The sequence below is a fragment of the Gobius niger genome (assembly GCF_951799975.1).
Source record: "Gobius niger genome assembly, chromosome: 3".
NCBI classification, from domain to species: Eukaryota; Metazoa; Chordata; class Actinopteri; order Gobiiformes; family Gobiidae; genus Gobius; species Gobius niger.
In genome coordinates, this window is record NC_136854.1 from 23006491 (window position 1) to 23020020 (window position 13530).

The 13530-nt window shown below is 39.8% G+C and overlaps 1 protein-coding gene across 15 annotated transcripts in view; it reads left to right on the forward strand.

The window, feature by feature from the left end:
• The first annotated feature begins 9179 nt into the window (after positions 1–9179).
• ptprdb (protein tyrosine phosphatase receptor type Db) overlaps positions 9180–13530 on the forward strand; it is a 125087-nt gene continuing 120736 nt past the window's right edge. For all 15 annotated transcript variants that reach the window (XM_079554408.1, XM_079554403.1, XM_079554416.1 and 12 more), the window contains exon 1: positions 9180–9220. The gene's annotated coding sequence lies outside the window, so the exon portion shown is untranslated. The remainder of the gene's footprint in view (positions 9221–13530) is intronic.

Consider the following 13530-nt stretch of genomic DNA (forward strand, 5'->3'; position numbering starts at 1 on the left):
GCTCCAGACATGCACATGAGAGCCCAGACTCATTTTTCTGCCCAGGGATCCTGCTAAAGCCTGGTCTATTTCTACACATCTTGCAGTCTGGGCATGAATATTATAATGTTTTCTGAAAGCTTGTAAATGCATTTTCTTTTTACATCTTGATCTGTCTACACATAAGCAAAATGTAGCGCTATATAATACCTTTAAGTATACAAAATGTCATCGAGGGAGTTCCTAATGCATATTTTAATTGCATGCTGCATTGCTCTTTGCACCAGGTGCAGTTTGCTGGCATTGCATATCATGCTATTTATTGGTGGAGTAGTTGTTATTGCACATGTGATTAGCATATTGTAGCCTAAATGTGGAACTTGTCACACTGTCTTGTAATGAAAGTGATAATTTGAGATTTATGAAAATAATGTACATTCCTGCTGTGGATGTCTTTTGTCTGTTTGTTGTTGTAACAATGAAAGTCAAATTAAGCTAGATGTTTGGCGGGACAGGCTCAAAGGAAACTCAACATGCGATATGGTTTTGCATAATGTTGTCAAATAAATAATTACTTTTTTATCTCCTCCTATCAAACAGTGTTCATTATTTAAATGTACTCCCAAGCTCATCTGGAATGACAGGTTTGAAATCACACCTATTACAGGTTTTTAATCAGTGCATGTAACACCTGCACTGACACTGGTGTGAACACAGATCTGTCCAAACAGTGCTGCCTAATTCAACCAGATGAGATGCACCAACAGCAGTGCTTTTTACACGTGCTGTCACTGCTGTCTTTATTTTAAATATCGCATAATGATTTGCATGCATGCTCAAATACACAGTAATGAGATGAGGTGTCCATCTGGCACTTTTTGACGCGTGTGCACTTAGCTGAGTGCGTGTGTGTGTTGTATGTGTGTGTGCCCAGTAGGGGTTTGTGACTAATGGGGTCATTATTGATGCTGAGTCAGGATTACCGCTGATTGCGATGGCTGGATACCACCTTAACGAGTGTACAAACACATACACTCTGCCTACAGACACACACGACTGGCCCCTATCTCTGTCGCACACACACCTCCATGCTCCCTCTCCTAGGTGCACTTATGCATACGAACCTCTCACCTCGGCTAATAAACTCACTCACCCAGATCCCCCTCTGTAGACCTCCATAGCTCCGGTACAGAGCAGTCACACACTCTCTGGCTTTATATAAGAGGACAGGTGGCAGATTCTGCTCTGAGTAATCAGTCACTTCCAGTTTTATGACAGTCTACAGTGTTTCCCTAATAGCACTGTACACTACTGAGAAACTGAGAAGAAGTTGTCCACCCATTCACCACTTTTTACCAAACCAGGTTTTAGTTCTTTTAGTTACTTATTAGTTCTGGTATTGTCCTAGATTAGATCCAGTTTAACTTCCTGGTTCAGTCCTAGACCTCACTTTGATAGTAACCTTATCAGATTCAAATGAAATAAAATTCTCACTTTATTAGGAGATGCTCTGTTTTCAAATTCCGCACAGATTTGTGGTCAAAACAATCGAAGAAAAAAAAAAGCCTGTGCTTAGTGCTTAGTGATGCATACATACACAGAGTAACCTTACAGGTATGTGTGTAATTGGTGAATCAGCATCTAACTTTGACTTGGGTGATAAGTGAGCAGTACACTGGAGCAGGTGCAGCTTCATGCTTTATTTAGATAGCCCTGCCATCTCAATGCACAATGACTAATGGCACCCAGGTATTTAAAACAATAGACCGTATTCAGTGCATTGTGTATTTCAGGCAGTTACCCAGTGTAGATTTAACAGTAGGCTTATCACGACACCTTTTCAGCCATTGGTTCTTAAAGTGATTATTGGCACAGAAACCACTTAGCTTCAGCATGTTCTTCGCTTTTCTCTGAAGGGCCATGAGAAATGTTCTTAGTGGAATCATAAACTTAGCCTAAAGCATGGCCAGACCGGAACTAAACAGGATGGGAGAAAAATGGAAAACATTTTGCATTAAAGTGTCCTGTGAGGCTAAGAACTTGACTCCATCCCAGACTTAACACTGTACCGCCACAATGCACCCTGTATTGTATGAACAACCATTTCATGTACTTAATACAGTGGAACATACTGTGACACAAATCGCTTCAAATCAATTCATTTGGGAGCAGTTAGAAAACTAGCTTTTCAGTGCTTTCTAATGCTCTGTAGCTAACAATAGTAAAAGATGTGGAGCTGTCCTTGGTGCTGAAATCCACGTATACTTTACCTTGCAGTCTGTTTCCTCTTCATAGCATGCACACACATTATCGCATGTAGTGACTGACATAAATGAGCAAATATGGCAGTCAATGGCAGTGTTTGATTGTAACATTTCAGCTCAAGCCTGATTAATAGGGCAAAAATACAAGCTTGTGTGATAACATTGTGTTCTAAAGCCACTGAAACAGAGGGCGTAGCACTAACACAATTAATTATGATTGTGGCTGGAGGTATTTCAGTGTTGTGCAGCACTTAGAATCATCTCCATTACTCCAGATTTACCCTTGACTGTGTGTGGAGCTTCTTGGACATGATTTTACAGTGCATAATTAAATCTATTTTTTCCTCCACAAATCCTTAAAGCCCCAAATAAATCTGTTCATTCGATGTTCTTCATTAACAGTACAGTGATTATTGTGTAAAGCAACCATTGTTGCACACATGGTACCTTCAGACATTGCTTTTTTTTCCCTTTTTTTGCTATTCTATGTATTAACCCCAATTCCTCTTCACACCATGTTCATTTATATTGTTTAAAATGAGTTTTGTCAAAATTATTCAGTGTTCTAATTAAGGAGCTCCAAAGACAATTATGCAAAATAAATTAAAACAGTTAAATTGCATTATTTAGATAACACAGTGTTCAACCATGATTGGAATTAACTCTTAGTATAGAGTATATGAGTGCGATGTAATGATGTGGTGTTTGCTAGTCTTACAGTGTGTCTTTGTTTACTCAGCTGTGAATGTACTGTGTTGTCACACACTGTCGTCTCAATAAGGCGCCGCTGTAACCCTGGGTTTAATGAAGAAAGGCAGGCTGCATGTGTGTGTCTGTCTCCAGCTCTGTGTGACATTTTACCCAGTTCATTGTTCCTGAAAGCAACTGTACTTTCCAAATCAACTCTTTTATGAAGTTCTGCTGCTGTGGGCACACCATTAACATTTCATGTGCGCCTGGCTCTGTGTCTTTGGGCCACTTTGAATTATCTCCAGAGCAGCCACAGATGGACACACTGGGCCCACTTTGTTTGAGAATCTTTTATGTTTTTTTTCTGTCTTTCATAAAATTATGTTTGCATAATGTTTGGCATTTTGAGTGTACTGTATTAAAGGATGCTTTATTTAAGCGCAGGATCCCAGGCGACTCTGACAATGTTTTTTGTCCTTCTACAGCTCTCCTCTAAATATTCACACATTCACTTCCGTACAGTCCCTTATTTTACCAATTAAAATGTCCATTAGTATTTGAAAATCTGCTAAATATGTCTTTGTATCCATGAATGGTGAGATTCCTTTGATAGCTAACAAAATCCCTACCCCAGACAAGCATCAAGAGAGTTGAGAGAAGCAGATGTATAAATGTCCCAAGGTCTGACTTAAAGGAACTAGATGCAAGTTGGTCATTTTTACTCACTACTTCCACTTCAGGTCTAACGTGTAACTGCAGCTTCTATATTAAGCTCGTGCATGACGGCACTTCCGACTCGAACTGACTTTGAGTGTCAGTGCAAGATTTTAGAGGCAGTTGTGGTGAATAGGTCTGGGCTCATTCTACACATTAGGACATTACTGGAACATGTAGGGGGAGGAAAATACATAATTTTAACATTTTTAAACTCTGTATAGTCCCTTTAAAACTACAACAGTGCAATAAGCAAATCACTTTTGAAGTAAAAGTAGAGTCAGAAGGAAACCAATGTATACCATGGTGGACACAATAATTGATCCCAAAGAAGATGCTGTAGGGTTGGACAGACTGCCAGAAGTAAACCTGGTCTTTAACAAGCGTTTAGGCGAGGCCTGTTTGCCCAGTGTGTTTTCTAACACCTCCGAGACTGAGCAGAGCTGTATGGGAACTTTTCTGTTTCAATTTCATCACTTTGCCAGACTTTGTGCTCTTTTCTCTTACTATGTCCTCAGTCTCTTAACATTCAGTGCTCACTTGTCAGTTCTGAGGCGCAGCTTGCCTTAAGTATGAGGATTGGGTGTAAGCTGGTCTTATTATCCTGCGTGTGTGGGTGTGTGTGCTCATGTATAAGTGTGTAGCGGACTGTGAGTGATGGCTGTGTAAGCCCCCTCTCTGGCGCTCTGTTTGAAATAAAGCGACAGATAATCGCAGGGCTCTGGCGAAGTGAGCTCATCTGAGAGCCAATCGATACGGGTGCCATAGCTTCAAAGCAGCCCTTCAAAGAGGAGAGAAATAGCCATATGCTCCATGTACTCTGTGTGTATGTGCGCACAAGTGCACGTGCACGTGAGTGTATTTAAAAAACAGAGCGAGGCATCGCAAGCCTTTTAAATGAGAGTGAGAACAAAAGAAGAAGACAGACAGAATCAGGGAATTTCTGCGTGCAGATAAAACACTTTTCATTTGGTAGCAAACATTATCATATCACAGTTGACATGTGATTTGCTTGTGATGTGAGTGATGTTGCTATTTAAATTGGACAAAATCATTGTTTTGTTATCTGGTAATCTCCTGATATCATGGCTCTGTCATCTTTTATTCACTAAATCAGAAGCAGCTGTGGCCTTTGTTGAGAAAATGGGCTGGGAGGAGATGCGCTGATGGAGTTTGAAGACTACAGTGTGTTGAGTTGAGTGAGACTTAGGCGGAGAGAGCGACTGAGGTGTCGGATGTGTTTGTATGTAAGACAAAAGAGGAGAGATCCCCATTCTCGCTGTGTTTAGCTGCACCATCACACCTTTCACAAAGTGAAAATTAGACTATGTTTTTGACTCCAGTGTAAAAAACACTTGATGTGCGTGCGTGTGTAATTTGATCAAATGCCTCTGTACGAGCCTGCTGTGAACACTGGTGTGTGCGGGCTTACGTGTGTCTGTGTGCCTAATTAGCTCAGACAAGCAGGTGTAAAGCAGTAATTAATGACACAACTGACTACCTTCATTATCTCTACATGAGCTTCTTATGCTGCTGAACAAACATGCAAATATATCTTACCCTATTACCTCACCAATGTGGCCAAACACTGTCATGTCAAGATAACAGGCATTACTGACTCCCTGTAAACGTTCCCAATAACGACGTCCTTTAATTTCTGAATACAATCGGCAGGGTAGTACTCTGCATTGTTTTCTGCCAAACTGCCAGAGATGGTATGTGTGCTGGGTGGCCCACTGAAATGTCTTTCCTCTTTCCTCTTTACTTTTATCTTTTTCATTTCATTTTGATTGCCACATCAAATAATTTGTATAGTGCAGTGTTAAGTTTATTTTTACTTACATAATTACTCACATTCAAATAAAAATTAAAATTTTAAGGGGACGCAGACGCTGCGATTGCCACTAACCATTCACAGAGGCTATTCCATCATTCACCCATCCAGGAAGGGATCAGGCATAGAAAAGGCAATATGAGAACACACACAATTACCAAATCATCATCTAATCATTATAGCAATACTTGTTAGAAATACACAATAAGGCAGTATGTTTTTTCTAAAATTATGCTGTCCTAGCAGCAATTCCAGATGCCCTCTGTGACCTCAACAATCATGAGATTGTGATATAAATTCTAAATCAATCCATTCTTTTCAATGACAACAATTGAGGCTAAAAATTACTTTCTTCCTCAATTCACGGTCCTTTCTCCATATCACCACCGGCAGTCGACGTCTGATGTTCACACTTCCTGTACAGTTTATTGGGCAGATTGTGTGTCTTTTTCTATCACAATAGACCTAACACACACAGTCAGCGCTCATGAACGCCGCCATCCGTCCACTCAAACACACATTTAGCTTGCAAATGGACTCATTACTAATGAATCACAAGCCGCTTTAAAGCAGGCTGAGCACGCAGTAATAGTCTGGCCCCCCTCCAGAATACAAATCCTACACGCACACACACACACACATACACACACACACACACACACACACACACACACACACACCCCTGTACACTGACAGAGATCGAGAATGACTGTCCAAAAGTTCCAATTACCTTCACGTTCAATGTAAGGGAACAAGCTCCTAAGCTAATTACTGAATCCCACACAAGTAGATAGACCCAACCAGCGCAGTCTTCTTGCTTTGTTATCATTTACTCTCAGCTCATTAAGGGCAATGTGGCAGTGTCATTGTATTATTATCATAAGTCATGGAAACAACCTCGGAGCCAAAAGATCTTTATTGAGTCATCAATAAGTCCGTATAATTTAGCGATCACAGTTTTAGCCAGATTGATTTACGCTTCGGTGCTCTGCCAGACTCCAATGAAATCAAATGATATGAGATTGTACAGTCTTGCCACTTTGTAAGCTGTATAAATATGTTTTTTATCTACCAATCAAACTCTATCAATCGTTTTAAATATCTGTGAGGATGTGTGCGCATGTGTGCTAGTGATTGGACACAGTAATTGAGCCTAATGAATATGTCCACGGCTTGTTTCTTTCCTCTCCATTAAACGCAACTAGATTAGATTTAGTGTGCTTACTCTAACAACTTAAAGACTACATCAGTAGGCTTCTTTTACGTACTCACAAACACACGCACGCACACACACACACACACATACACACACACACACACACACACACACACACACAAGAAGGGCAGATTGGCTTAGCTCAGTAGATCAATGGCCTCTTGGTCAATGTCTCCTTTGGGAGGGCAATCTATCTGCTCCTCACTAATGAAACAGTCCCGCTGAGTGTGGATGTGTGTGTAGGTGTGTGTGTGTGTGTGTGTGTGTGTGTGTGTGTGTGTGTGTGTGTTTGTGTGTGTGTGTGTGTAAGGCCTATATAGTGTCAACTTGCTTGTTTAGCGTTAATTACATAATCTGGACTTAAGCACCGTGTTGTGCATTATGTACATGCACATGAGGTGGTTTGTTTAGACATTCAGTCCTGACAGAGGTTTTATGGTGGTTGTATAAAGTGCAGTGAACATTTTCAGTTTAAGACATTTTTATCTTAAAAAACATATTTGAGCGCACTGTTCAACGAAAAACAAGATATTTCAGACTTTTGTTGAATTGTGAAGAAGATGCTAAGCAGGTTTTATATATCGTTAGCCTTGATTTTTCAGGTTTGTAGAGAACACAAAGACGGTAGAAATATGTAAAATCTCAAAAGTATGATTGCACGATACGAGGTGAATGTGTAGGTATAACTAAAGGCAAAGAATTTTTGAATAAAGATTAGGATTAGGATTGTCTAAGGATATGTCCCTTGTTTTGTTTTTTGTTCTTTTACATTATTATGGGCATACATTTCTCTCTGAAAGAGATTTGAGTTTGACTGTAGTTAACAAATATTAAAAATACATTTTTTAAAGATATAAAAAAAAGCTATAATCTATTGTGTCATGTAGTATAAATGCTGCATAGTTTCTGTATTGCACATTTTCACAATATGTCAAAACATGCAGAACTGAAATCAGACACCTGATTTCCCTGATTTCCCTGCTCTGATTCAAAAAACGTTTTTTAAAAAAGTTGTTATTAATAATTAGGTATCAGGTCAAATAAACAGAAAGGAATTGTAAATCTTATGAAGACTTTAAGTTGTAACAGGGCCAAATCCAGGGTGTACACGTGCATACATCCAATAATTAATCGTATATGTTAAAATTCCACTGCATATCTAAACAAGTCAAGCCACAACACAATGAGGCTGTTTAATGCACTGTAATATACTGTTCTCTGAAAGACATTTCATTACACATTCAGGTCCTTTTTAGAGGGAAATAACGAGATTGTCCTTGGACTGTTTTGTGACCTTTTCAGGAAGTGACTGGGAAAGCTATATCTAATTTGTGCTGCAAAAACACATGATTTTCAAAGTGTGCTCAACCTTTACAAAAATCCAGCATTTGAAAGCCACGTATGTGTCCTCGCTTTCTCTTAACTTAACTCATTGCAGAGCGTCACCGGTAATTGTCATTTTTCAGTATGGAGAGCCAGGCAGCCGGGCCCGTGTTAGCCGTACACGCTCAAAGTGAAGCGCTTCCAGATCCGCTCGAAGCTCTGCTGAAGTGGCGGGAGGGAAAAGGGAGGACAGAGATAAATATTGTACGGGCTCCAGTCACACTGAGGGCTATTTGGAGATTGAGTTTTCTTTATTCTGTCTGTTGAATCCCTCATAAACCGCCCCCTCAAAAGCACATTTAACAGCACTTTCCTTGCAACTGTCAAACTGTATTGGCTTTGTCTCTACCGGATGCTGTCACACCCCATCGACTTTGAACTGCGACAAAAAAGTAATTCTAACGGATGTAAATCAGAGCGGCACGCTTTAGTCCTTTACATCTGTGGATTTAATGAGTTTCTTTAAATACTGTTTTGCACAATTCTGTGTTGTTCTTACATCTCGCTGCATATCATTTTGCCATTATCCTGGTTTAGTTCAATTAGGTGTATTTTACATTTTCAAAACTACAGTACTATATACAGTAGCAATAGCCCAATCAAAAATATATGCACACATTTGGAAGCAGCATAGGGAGGGAAAGGCGTTCATATAACAGACAACACGGTGAATTTAGCCTTTTAGCTTTCGTTTGACCTGGCATGGGTCGAGACTCTGCGGTGTTCTCCCTAAAAGCAGAACTGTGTGAAGCTGTGAGATGGGGTCACGGAGTATCTTCTGAGATAATAACCCTGTCCACTCTCCTGCAGGAAATGTGGTCGAATGGGCTCTGTCCAGATCATTGTTATTGGGCCAAGTCTCCAAAACAAGGACAATAAAACACAGCGGTCTTACACAGTCCTCTGAGAAGACAGTGGTCAGGCCTGATATCAAAAAAACACACAGGATGTTGGCACGACAAGAGACAAGTTCTGAATTGAAAAAAATGTGCTGTAAAAAATCCATTGCTCACAGTTTGAAGTTGAAAGTTGTTGTTCGGTGATTGTTCAATAATCTAATCTCTTCTGTTTCTCTCTGTTCTCCCCTTCTCCCCTCTCCCCGTTGGCTGTGCAGTTTGATGTGCTTGAGTGCTTCTTAAGGTAAGAACCTCATTGTGTTTTTTTTTTTCTACATCTCCTCTAGTTTCTTCCTCTGATTTCCCACCCATAAAACGCAGCGTGCAGTCGTCACTTGGCACAGAAAGTGTATCACGAAACAATCTGCGTCCTCGGAGTTTGTTTGGCTCGGGATTGTGCGCGTGCGAACACAACGCCAGTGTGCGAGGATAACAAAGAGACACTTTTGGTGCACTCCCTCCGCACTGAACTGAAGGAACCTGTGTTAGCTCATATCACACCTCCATTACGGCTCTAATTTATGATCATAAATGTTGCCGCGGTGACACACGAGGAGTAATAAAATGTCTTGGCCACACGACACACTCAGTGTTGTTTATTTTCAGACGACAAGTTATTACTTTGATCAGCAATAAGACTCTCACCAGCACAGATTAAAAGGGTGACCACACAACCTGGTGTAAGATGATATCAAGAGTAAAACGAACACTGACTCAATTATGTTTTCCAGAAATACATATTTCTCTTATGAATCCTTGCATATGAACTGACAAAAGTAGGAAACATCCACAGCGGCGTCATCTATACATAGAAAAGTGAAGACTTGAGAGTGTTTCTATGTTGCTATGGAAATAGGATAATTGCAGATAAATAGATAACTTTAATTTATTTTTTTCTTGCAAAATTATTTATTCAAAAGACTATAACAATGAAAGTTTGTGGTTTCATTTTGAACTTAAAGGGGACATATCTTGCAAAATCTACTTTTTTGTAATTTTTAATGGAATAGACCACCGTTTTTGCATATTGAGATATGTTCTTACCTGACCTTGGACAAGTTGCTCAGTCACGCAAAAAGACCAAAGATGCTGTAACATTTAGCCTCTCCTCCTCTCCTCTGTGGGGCCAAACGGGGGTGAAGTTAGAAGCAGCCAAGCTCTTCCTCGTTTCCCCTATTTAAATACGGTTACGTGAGTAGTTACAAGATCCAAGTATAGTTACACAAAATTAGATTTTAGATAAGCGGATAAAAAGGGGTGCTATATTGTAAGGCATAATAACACCTTTGGAGCACTTCAACGTCCGCACAGTAAAGTGAAGATATTACTGCGCATGTAACTGCTCACATAACCGTATTTAAATAAGGAAACGTGGAAGAGGCTAAATGTTAACAACATCTTTGGTCTCTTTGCGTGACTGAGCGCACACACAAAGACCAGACAGGTACGCATAAACTCGTCTAAGCTCAGGTAAGAACATATCTCAGTATGGAAAAAATGGTGGCCTGTTCCTTTAACTATGCTCCCACTAGTTTAAGTAATCCTCCTGGTTACTGAGGCAAACAACAGAAATGGCCTTGGTTGAGTTTCCTGCAGATTTGTTTGTTTCCCTTATATATTTTAAAACTCTTAAACCTCATGGAACCCCTTCTTAACAGCAGCTTATCAAGTGTCTTTTCCATACATGGTGTTTATAAACCACATATGCATGCAGGTGAAACTTAAAAATTGGAATATCATTAAAAAAGTGTAATTTCTGTCATTCAACTTAAACTGTGAAACTAATATATGATATAGACTCATTACATGTAAAGTGAGATATGTATAGCCTTTATTTGTTATAATTTTGATCATTATGGCTCAGCTAAAATTAGAATATCATCACAATTATTACAAATGAAGGCCTGCCATCTGCTACTTTGCATGTAATGAGCATATATCATGTATTAGTTTCACATTTTAAGCTGAATTACAGAAATAAATGAACTTTTGAACGATATTCTGATTTTCTCTCCAGCACTGTTTGTTGGTCCACTTTAACTACATTGCAACATGTTACTAAAATGTTTTTTTTTTTAACCTAAACCCAGCTACAATTAGAGTGAATAGGATTGTAATGTTCTGAATATGGCACTGAACTATCACAGTCCACTGACTTACAGCTTTGAAATGAAAACATATTTTTTGAGTACCACTGACTAGCAGAAATTAGGCTAGGTTTGCTACCTTTGGTCAACATTGTGTCTGAGATGTGAACAGACTGTTGCCAAAGCTCAGACGAGCTAAAACATTCAGTATGACCAGAGTTGAGCTTGTGAGTAGGCTGGTGAACATACTCTTTGTGGCCCGCTCGGCATTTGTTTGCGGCACTCCGTCTCTGCCTCTCCGTTCCCTGCTTGTGGCGCGTGTGCGTGTGCGTCCGGTTGCCAGTGTTTTGAGTGGGCTCTGTTGGGACGGCGTGTAGAGCCTCATTAGTGGCTAAGGTTTGGCTGGCTCGCTGCTACTGCAGACGCACTCGGGGGCACTAAGTCATATGTTGCTCTACTGCTGCCCCATCTGCCACGTTGGCCCCAACTCCCATCAGCCACTTTTGTTTAGTCTTTTTCAATGCGCGATCGTCACCCTGTTGTCAAAACCCATTCACTCTAGTCACTTAATTAGTGTGCCAAGTGTGTGGTGCCGATAGTCTAGTGTTTACGGCTGCGCTTACTGGTCTGTCCTCAGCGCCATGGGTTCAAGTCCTGGCTTCGGCAATTTGCTGAATGTCTCACCCTGCGTTTGTCCACCTTTCCCCCTAAACTGTCCTGTCAAGTAAAGCAGTTTTAAAAACAAAATAATAAAAGAAAGCTTACAGTACTTAAGAATTTAGAAAAAGGCTTCATTTTACTGCAAACAAAATAAGCTTTATCAATGTATTTAATATTTGTTACATTGCAATGAACTCCAGTTGTTTGATAATCTGAACTTAGCTAAAATTATATGAAATATGAATTAAACGATTTTGTATTTCCATAACGTACTGTCTATTTGTCATGATAACATTGCATTTACAGATAGCTCGTAAGTTTCTGGTTTGATGACGACATTAAAAAAAACATTAGAAATTTAGGGACATTCTTTCACCTCCTATAAAATGGGTGAAGTAAGTTATGTTTAGGGACAACAGGTTGACACACAGATCCCATAGTTCCTAGTGACTTCCTTTCTCTCTGAGCTCCTTCTCGCAGTGCAGAGTGATTCAGAACCTGCCACAGTCAGGTTGTGTTCACATTCATCTGTTTGAGAGGAGCACTGTGTGTCTCAGCGTCCTGCTGAACTTGTACCACACATTTTATAACACTGTCAGTAAAATCTAATATTGTCTGTGGACATTGAGTTAAAGCAGAACTAAGTAACTCATGCCATAAGCCCCCCTGCAGGTGTCGTAGCATGTTGTGTATTTTTTACTCGTTAATTGTCCGTGAGAGTAAACACTGCACTGACAGTAAAGGAGAGAAGGATATTGTACATTGTGCCACAACCTAAATACACAATGGAGATAATTTTTGTCACTCAAACTTGGCTGCAAATACTGCTTAAGTGGCGCTAGCCCACAGTTTGCCTGTTAGCTTCTCGTGATGGTATTAGTGTGTATTGCGCCTCCGGCTCGGAGCAGGGAAAGTTGCAAGTGTGGTTTTCTGGCCAGATACACCAGGGGGAGATGAAAGACCCCCCCCAGTCATCTCATTAACACTTGTATTACCCCCAGAAGGACTACGAAAAGGATTTATCAAGGAAAACAAGTCACTTGCCTATTTTGTAGTCTTTAAATACCATTTCCTTGGTTTCTGTCAGAAGTGAGCAAATATGCATAAAAGTCGGGATGGTTAATTTAAAATAACTACTATTATTATCCTCATAATATTAGCCCAGGAAGAGTAGCTGGAGCAATACACTATTGAAGCTAACGGGGATCTGAATAAACCAAAACCTAAACATAAGGCTGACAGATATGGAAAAAATGTATAAATCTAGATAATATGTCATTGTTGTTCTCCAGGCTCCAAACAGGACTCCAAACTCTACAGGATGGGCTGGTAGACTTTAGACGATTAAAAAGCATCATGATAGTTATTATCACTTGTACTACTGGTACACTTAATCAGTGTCATTAAATCATAAGGAAAGTGTGCATGTGGTTGCTGTTGAAATGTAGTCTTCAGTAAATGTCATTCAACCCATAACCCTCTTGAAGTTATTCAATCCACTTCATTTCTATTGCACAATTAAAAACATGACAGGCCCAAAGTTCGCACGTAGTCCATATAAACAAATATCTCTATTTAGCTCAATCAGTCCTCATTTAAAAAGGCTAATAAAACAAGTGAAACCAAATAGTAGCCACACACCAAAAAGCAATGAAGAGAGGAGCGCTAACCTCTTTGTTCCTGCAATTGATAAATCTTTAATTAAGATGGTCTCGTTTTAATTGACATAATTAACAATAGTAGATTAGAAAAAGAAAGGGTAAGACATGAAGCACTTCATTCTCATTCAGTATGGAAAGCCCCTCGC